The sequence below is a fragment of the Phasianus colchicus genome, unplaced genomic scaffold (genome assembly GCF_987193195.1).
Source record: "Phasianus colchicus unplaced genomic scaffold, bPhaCol1.hap1.1 HAP1_SCAFFOLD_42, whole genome shotgun sequence".
Classification (NCBI taxonomy): domain Eukaryota; kingdom Metazoa; phylum Chordata; class Aves; order Galliformes; family Phasianidae; genus Phasianus; species Phasianus colchicus.
The window spans coordinates 651,925-659,088 of record NW_028325222.1 but is presented as its reverse complement, the minus strand read 5'-3'; positions in this window follow the sequence as shown (position 1 = coordinate 659,088).

Below are 7,164 nucleotides of genomic sequence, written 5' to 3'. Positions count from 1 at the left end.
CTGGGAGAAAATGTCTTGTTTTGGAGAGCCAAAGTCCCATTTTGGGGGCAGAAGCTGGTATTTCTGTGACACTGCCATCTTGATGGGGGTAAGTGTGATCTTGAGGAGTGTAAAGCAGCATTTTGGTTAGAAAATGGGAGCTCTTCCTAAGAGCAGTGCTATTTCTGGGAGAAAAGGAGCTCTACTGGGCATAAAAACGGTGTATCTGTGATAAAATGCCACGTTTCTGAAAGAAACTGTCCTCTTGCGGAGTGTAATGCTGTATGTTCCGGAGGAAATGGGAAATATTCAGCAGAGTCCTGGTATTTCTGGGAGAAGAGGTCTGATGTGGGGGGGGGAAGGTGATGTATCTGTGAGAAAGCTGGTGTTTCTGGGAGAAAATGCCAGGTATTGGTGAGGAAACAGATGCTAGAGAGGGAAAAGGCCATCCCTTTGGGAGAGAAGTGGTATTTCTGGGAGAAAATGCCCCAAATCGGGGAGTAAGTGTCATCCTGAGGCGTGTCATGGAGTAGATTTGGGAGGAAATGGAGGTGTTTCACAGAGTAGCGGCACTTCTGGGAGAAAATGTCCTCAGTGGGAAAGACAATGTCCTCTTGAGGGAAGAAAACGGGTCTTTCTTACAGCAAATGTCATCCAATTGGGAGAAAATCTCCTCTCTTGGGGAGAAAAGTGGTCTTTCTGAGAGAAGGTGTCCTCTTCTTGGCTGCAAGTGTCCCATTTGGCATTGTCATGGAGGCTTTTTGGGGAGAAAGCGTGTGGCAGTTGTAAGAGAAGGGGTATTTCTGGGAGCAAATCTCCTCTTTTTGGAAGAGAAGGTGAAATTTCCAAGGGAAAAGTGGCATTTCTGGGAGGAAATGACATAGCTGGGGGAGAAAAGTGGGAACCGGTGGGAAAGAAGATCTTGTACTGGAGAGCAACGGTGGTCTTTTTGGTGTGCCAAGTGGTCTCTTGGGGAGACAACGTGGTAAATAGGGGAGACAATGTCCTCTGGAGGAGTGTCAAGTAGTATTTGGGAGAGCAAACGTCAGGTATTTCTCGGAAACCGGCTGTTTCTGGGAGATAGTAGCAGACTTGGTTGGAAAATGACAGGTGTTTGTGAGAAAGCTGGTATTTTGGGAAAAAAAGGCCGTTTTTTAAAGAATAAGCTGGCATTTCTGGGAGAATATGTCCCATCTTTGGGAGAAAACGGGTGTATGTGGGAGAAAATGTCGTGTATTTGGGAGAAAGCTGGTGTATGTGGGAGAAAAGGCCATTGTGATGGGAGTCAGTGTGATCTTGAGGAGTGGAAAGCAGTATTCTTGAGATGAAACGTGAGGTATTTCTAAGAGTCCTGGTATTTCTGGGAGAAAATGTCTTGTTTTGGAGAGCCAAAGTCCCATTTTGGGGGCAGAAGCTGGTATTTCTGTGACACTGCCATCTTGATGGGGGTAAGTGTGATCTTGAGGAGTGTAAAGCAGCATTTTGGTTAGAAAATGGGAGCTCTTCCTAAGAGCAGTGCTATTTCTGGGAGAAAAGGAGCTCTACTGGGCATAAAAACGGTGTATCTGTGATAAAATGCCACGTTTCTGAAAGAAACTGTCCTCTTGCGGAGTGTAATGCTGTATGTTCCGGAGGAAATGGGAAATATTCAGCAGAGTCCTGGTATTTCTGGGAGAAGAGGTCTGATGTGGGGGGGGGAAGGTGATGTATCTGTGAGAAAGCTGGTGTTTCTGGGAGAAAATGCCAGGTATTGGTGAGGAAACAGATGCTAGAGAGGGAAAAGGCCATCCCTTTGGGAGAGAAGTGGTATTTCTGGGAGAAAATGCCCCAAATCGGGGAGTAAGTGTCATCCTGAGGCGTGTCATGGAGTAGATTTGGGAGGAAATGGAGGTGTTTCACAGAGTAGCGGCACTTCTGGGAGAAAATGTCCTCAGTGGGAAAGACAATGTCCTCTTGAGGGAAGAAAACGGGTCTTTCTTACAGCAAATGTCATCCAATTGGGAGAAAATCTCCTCTCTTGGGGAGAAAAGTGGTCTTTCTGAGAGAAGGTGTCCTCTTCTTGGCTGCAAGAAGCGTAGTGCAGAATGCATGGACACAAGGAGAAGACAAGAACCGCTCCTTTGCGATGTGCGCAGAAGAAGCCGCTCGTCCGAGAAAAGCATCCGGCTGAAGTCGCTCTTTCTCGGCATGCGAGAGAGACGAGCCGCTGCTGAAGGCACACAGCGGCATTCGGGGAGAACCGCGATTTCTCGGCCAGCAACTGCAAACTCTCCGAAGCGGTTAACAGAGAGTGGCGCCGTCCACCCACGAGAGCGAAATAGCGAAATTGCTATGCCGAGAACGTGCGATTTCAGAATACTGCATTTCCTGAAAACAGGGGGTTTTTTCTCCGCAGGAAAGAATCCACATCTCTCGACTTTCTGTAACGTCCTCTCTGAAAGCACAACGTGTGTCGCTCCTGGAACTTCTAGCTGCCTTATTAGAGGGGCTTTTCCCTTCCACTCTGTTCGTCACAGAATGCTGAAGTGTAGCATCGGAAAAACAGAGAAAAACGAAATGTCCCTAGGAATCAACGGAAAGGCATAAGAATGAGAGAGAAGCGTAGTGCAGAATGCATGGACACAAGGAGAAGACAAGAACCGCTCCTTTGCGATGTGCGCAGAAGAAGCCGCTCGTCCGAGAAAAGCATCCGGCTGAAGTCGCTCTTTCTCGGCATGCGAGAGAGACGAGCCGCTGCTGAAGGCACACAGCGGCATTCGGGGAGAACCGCGATTTCTCGGCCAGCAACTGCAAACTCTCCGAAGCGGTTAACAGAGAGTGGCGCCGTCCACCCACGAGAGCGAAATAGCGAAATTGCTATGCCGAGAACGTGCGATTTCAGAATAATGCATTTCCTGAAAACAGGGGGTTTTTTCTCCGCAGGAAAGAATCCACATCTCTCCACTTTCTGTAACGACCTCTCTGAAAGCACAACGTGTGTCGCTCCTGGAACTTCTAGCTGCCTTATTAGAGGGGCTTTTCCCTTCCACTCTGTTCGTCACAGAATGCTGAAGTGTAGCATCGGAAAAACAGAGAAAAACGAAATGTCCCTAGGAATCAACGGAAAGGCATAAGAATGAGAGAGAAGCGTAGTGCAGAATGCATGGACACAAGGAGAAGACAAGAACCGCTCCTTTGCGATGTGCGCAGAAGAAGCCGCTCGTCCGAGAAAAGCATCCGGCTGAAGTCGCTCTTTCTCGGCATGCGAGAGAGACGAGCCGCTGCTGAAGGCACACAGCGGCATTCGGGGAGAACCGCGATTTCTCGGCCAGCAACTGCAAACTCTCCGAAGCGGTTAACAGAGAGTGGCGCCGTCCACCCACGAGAGCGAAATAGCGAAATTGCTATGCCGAGAACGTGCGATTTCAGAATACTGCATTTCCTGAAAACAGGGGGTTTTTTCTCCGCAGGAAAGAATCCACATCTCTCGACTTTCTGTAACGTCCTCTCTGAAAGCACAACGTGTGTCGCTCCTGGAACTTCTAGCTGCCTTATTAGAGGGGCTTTTCCCTTCCACTCTGTTCGTCACAGAATGCTGAAGTGTAGCATCGGAAAAACAGAGAAAAACGAAATGTCCCTAGGAATCAACGGAAAGGCATAAGAATGAGAGAGAAGCGTAGTGCAGAATGCATGGACACAAGGAGAAGACAAGAACCGCTCCTTTGCGATGTGCGCAGAAGAAGCCGCTCGTCCGAGAAAAGCATCCGGCTGAAGTCGCTCTTTCTCGGCATGCGAGAGAGACGAGCCGCTGCTGAAGGCACACAGCGGCATTCGGGGAGAACCGCGATTTCTCGGCCAGCAACTGCAAACTCTCCGAAGCGGTTAACAGAGAGTGGCGCCGTCCACCCACGAGAGCGAAATAGCGAAATTGCTATGCCGAGAACGTGCGATTTCAGAATACTGCATTTCCTGAAAACAGGGGGTTTTTTCTCCGCAGGAAAGAATCCACATCTCTCCACTTTCTGTAACGACCTCTCTGAAAGCACAACGTGTGTCGCTCCTGGAACTTCTAGCTGCCTTATTAGAGGGGCTTTTCCCTTCCACTCTGTTCGTCACAGAATGCTGAAGTGTAGTATCGGAAAAACAGAGAAAAACGAAATGTCCCTAGGAATCAACGGAAAGGCATAAGAATGAGAGAGAAGCGTAGTGCAGAATGCATGGACACAAGGAGAAGACAAGAACCGCTCCTTTGCGATGTGCGCAGAAGAAGCCGCTCGTCCGAAAAAAGCATCCGGCTGAAGTCGCTCTTTCTCGGCATGCGAGAAAGACGAGACCGCTGCTGAAGGCACACAGCGGCATTCGGGGAGAACCGCGATTTAACGGCCAGCAACTGCAAACTCTCCGAAGCGGTTAACAGAGAGTGGCGCTGTCCACCCACGAGAGCGAAATAGCGAAATTGCTATGCCGAGAACGTGCGATTTCAGAATACTGCATTTCCTGAAAACAGGGGGTTTTTTCTCCGCAGGAAAGAATCCACATCTCTCGACTTTCTGTAACGTCCTCTCTGAAAGCACAACGTGTGTCGCTCCTGGAACTTCTAGCTGCCTTATTAGAGGGGCTGTTCCCTTCCACTCTGTTCGTCACAGAATGCTGAAGTGTAGCATCGGAAAAACAGAGAAAAACGAAATGTCCCTAGGAATCAACGGTTAAGAATGAGAGAGAAGCGTAGTGCAGAATGCATGGACACAAGGAGAAGACAAGAACCGCTCCTTTGCGATGTGCGCAGAAGAAGCCGCTCGTCCGAAAAAAGCATCCGGCTGAAGTCGCTCTTTCTCGGCATGCGAGAAAGACGAGACCGCTGCTGAAGGCACACAGCGGCATTCGGGGAGAACCGCGATTTCTCGGCCAGCAACTGCAAACTCTCCGAAGCGGTTAACAGAGAGTGGCGCCGTCCACCCACGAGAGCGAAATAGCGAAATTGCTATGCCGAGAACGTGCGATTTCAGAATACTGCATTTCCTGAAAACAGGGGGTTTTTTCTCCGCAGGAAAGAATCCACATCTCTCGACTTTCTGTAACGTCCTCTCTGAAAGCACAACGTGTGTCTCTCCTGGAACTTCTAGCTGCCTTATTAGAGGGGCTTTTCCCTTCCACTCTGTTCATCACAGAATGCTGAAGTGTAGCATCGGAAAAACAGAGAAAAACGAAATGTCCCTAGGAATCAACGGTTAAGAATGAGAGAGAAGCGTAGTGCAGAATGCATGGACACAAGGAGAAGACAAGAACCGCTCCTTTGCGATGTGCGCAGAAGAAGCCGCTCGTCCGAGAAAAGCATCCGGCTGAAGTCGCTCTTTCTCGGCATGCGAGAGAGACGAGATTGCTGCTGAAGGCACACAGCGGCATTCGGGGAGAACCGCGATTTCTCGGCCAGCAACTGCAAACTCTCCGAAGCGGTTAACAGAGAGTGGCGCCGTCCACCCACGAGAGCGAAATAGCGAAATTGCTATGCCGAGAACGTGCGATTTCAGAATACTGCATTTCCTGAAAACAGGGGGTTTTTTCTCCGCAGGAAAGAATCCACATCTCTCCACTTTCTGTAACGACCTCTCTGAAAGCACAACGTGTGTCGCTCCTGGAACTTCTAGCTGCCTTATTAGAGGGGCTTTTCCCTTCCACTCTGTTCGTCACAGAATGCTGAAGTGTAGCATCGGAAAAACAGAGAAAAACGAAATGTCCCTAGGAATCAACGGTTAAGAATGAGAGAGAAGCGTAGTGCAGAATGCATGGACACAAGGAGAAGACAAGAACCGCTCCTTTGCGATGTGCGCAGAAGAAGCCGCTCGTCCGAGAAAAGCATCCGGCTGAAGTCGCTCTTTCTCGGCATGCGAGAGAGACGAGCCGCTGCTGAAGGCACACAGCGGCATTCGGGGAGAACCGCGATTTAACGGCCAGCAACTGCAAACTCTCTGAAGCGGTTAACAGAGAGTGGCGCTGTCCACCCACGAGAGCGAAATAGCGAAATTGCTATGCCGAGAACGTGCGATTTCAGAATACTGCATTTCCTGAAAACAGGGGGTTTTTTCTCCGCAGGAAAGAATCCACATCTCTCGACTTTCTGTAACGTCCTCTCTGAAAGCACAACGTGTGTCGCTCCTGGAACTTCTAGCTGCCTTATTAGAGGGGCTGTTCCCTTCCACTCTGTTCGTCACAGAATGCTGAAGTGTAGCATCGGAAAAACAGAGAAAAACGAAATGTCCCTAGGAATCAACGGTTAAGAATGAGAGAGAAGCGTAGTGCAGAATGCATGGACACAAGGAGAAGACAAGAACCGCTCCTTTGCGATGTGCGCAGAAGAAGCCGCTCGTCCGAAAAAAGCATCCGGCTGAAGTCGCTCTTTCTCGGCATGCGAGAAAGACGAGACCGCTGCTGAAGGCACACAGCGGCATTCGGGGAGAACCGCGATTTCTCGGCCAGCAACTGCAAACTCTCCGAAGCGGTTAACAGAGAGTGGCGCCGTCCACCCACGAGAGCGAAATAGCGAAATTGCTATGCCGAGAACGTGCGATTTCAGAATACTGCATTTCCTGAAAACAGGGGGTTTTTTCTCCGCAGGAAAGAATCCACATCTCTCGACTTTCTGTAACGTCCTCTCTGAAAGCACAACGTGTGTCTCTCCTGGAACTTCTAGCTGCCTTATTAGAGGGGCTTTTCCCTTCCACTCTGTTCATCACAGAATGCTGAAGTGTAGCATCGGAAAAACAGAGAAAAACGAAATGTCCCTAGGAATCAACGGTTAAGAATGAGAGAGAAGCGTAGTGCAGAATGCATGGACACAAGGAGAAGACAAGAACCGCTCCTTTGCGATGTGCGCAGAAGAAGCCGCTCGTCCGAGAAAAGCATCCGGCTGAAGTCGCTCTTTCTCGGCATGCGAGAGAGACGAGATTGCTGCTGAAGGCACACAGCGGCATTCGGGGAGAACCGCGATTTCTCGGCCAGCAACTGCAAACTCTCCGAAGCGGTTAACAGAGAGTGGCGCCGTCCACCCACGAGAGCGAAATAGCGAAATTGCTATGCCGAGAACGTGCGATTTCAGAATACTGCATTTCCTGAAAACAGGGGGTTTTTTCTCCGCAGGAAAGAATCCACATCTCTCCACTTTCTGTAACGACCTCTCTGAAAGCACAACGTGTGTCGCTCCTGGAACTT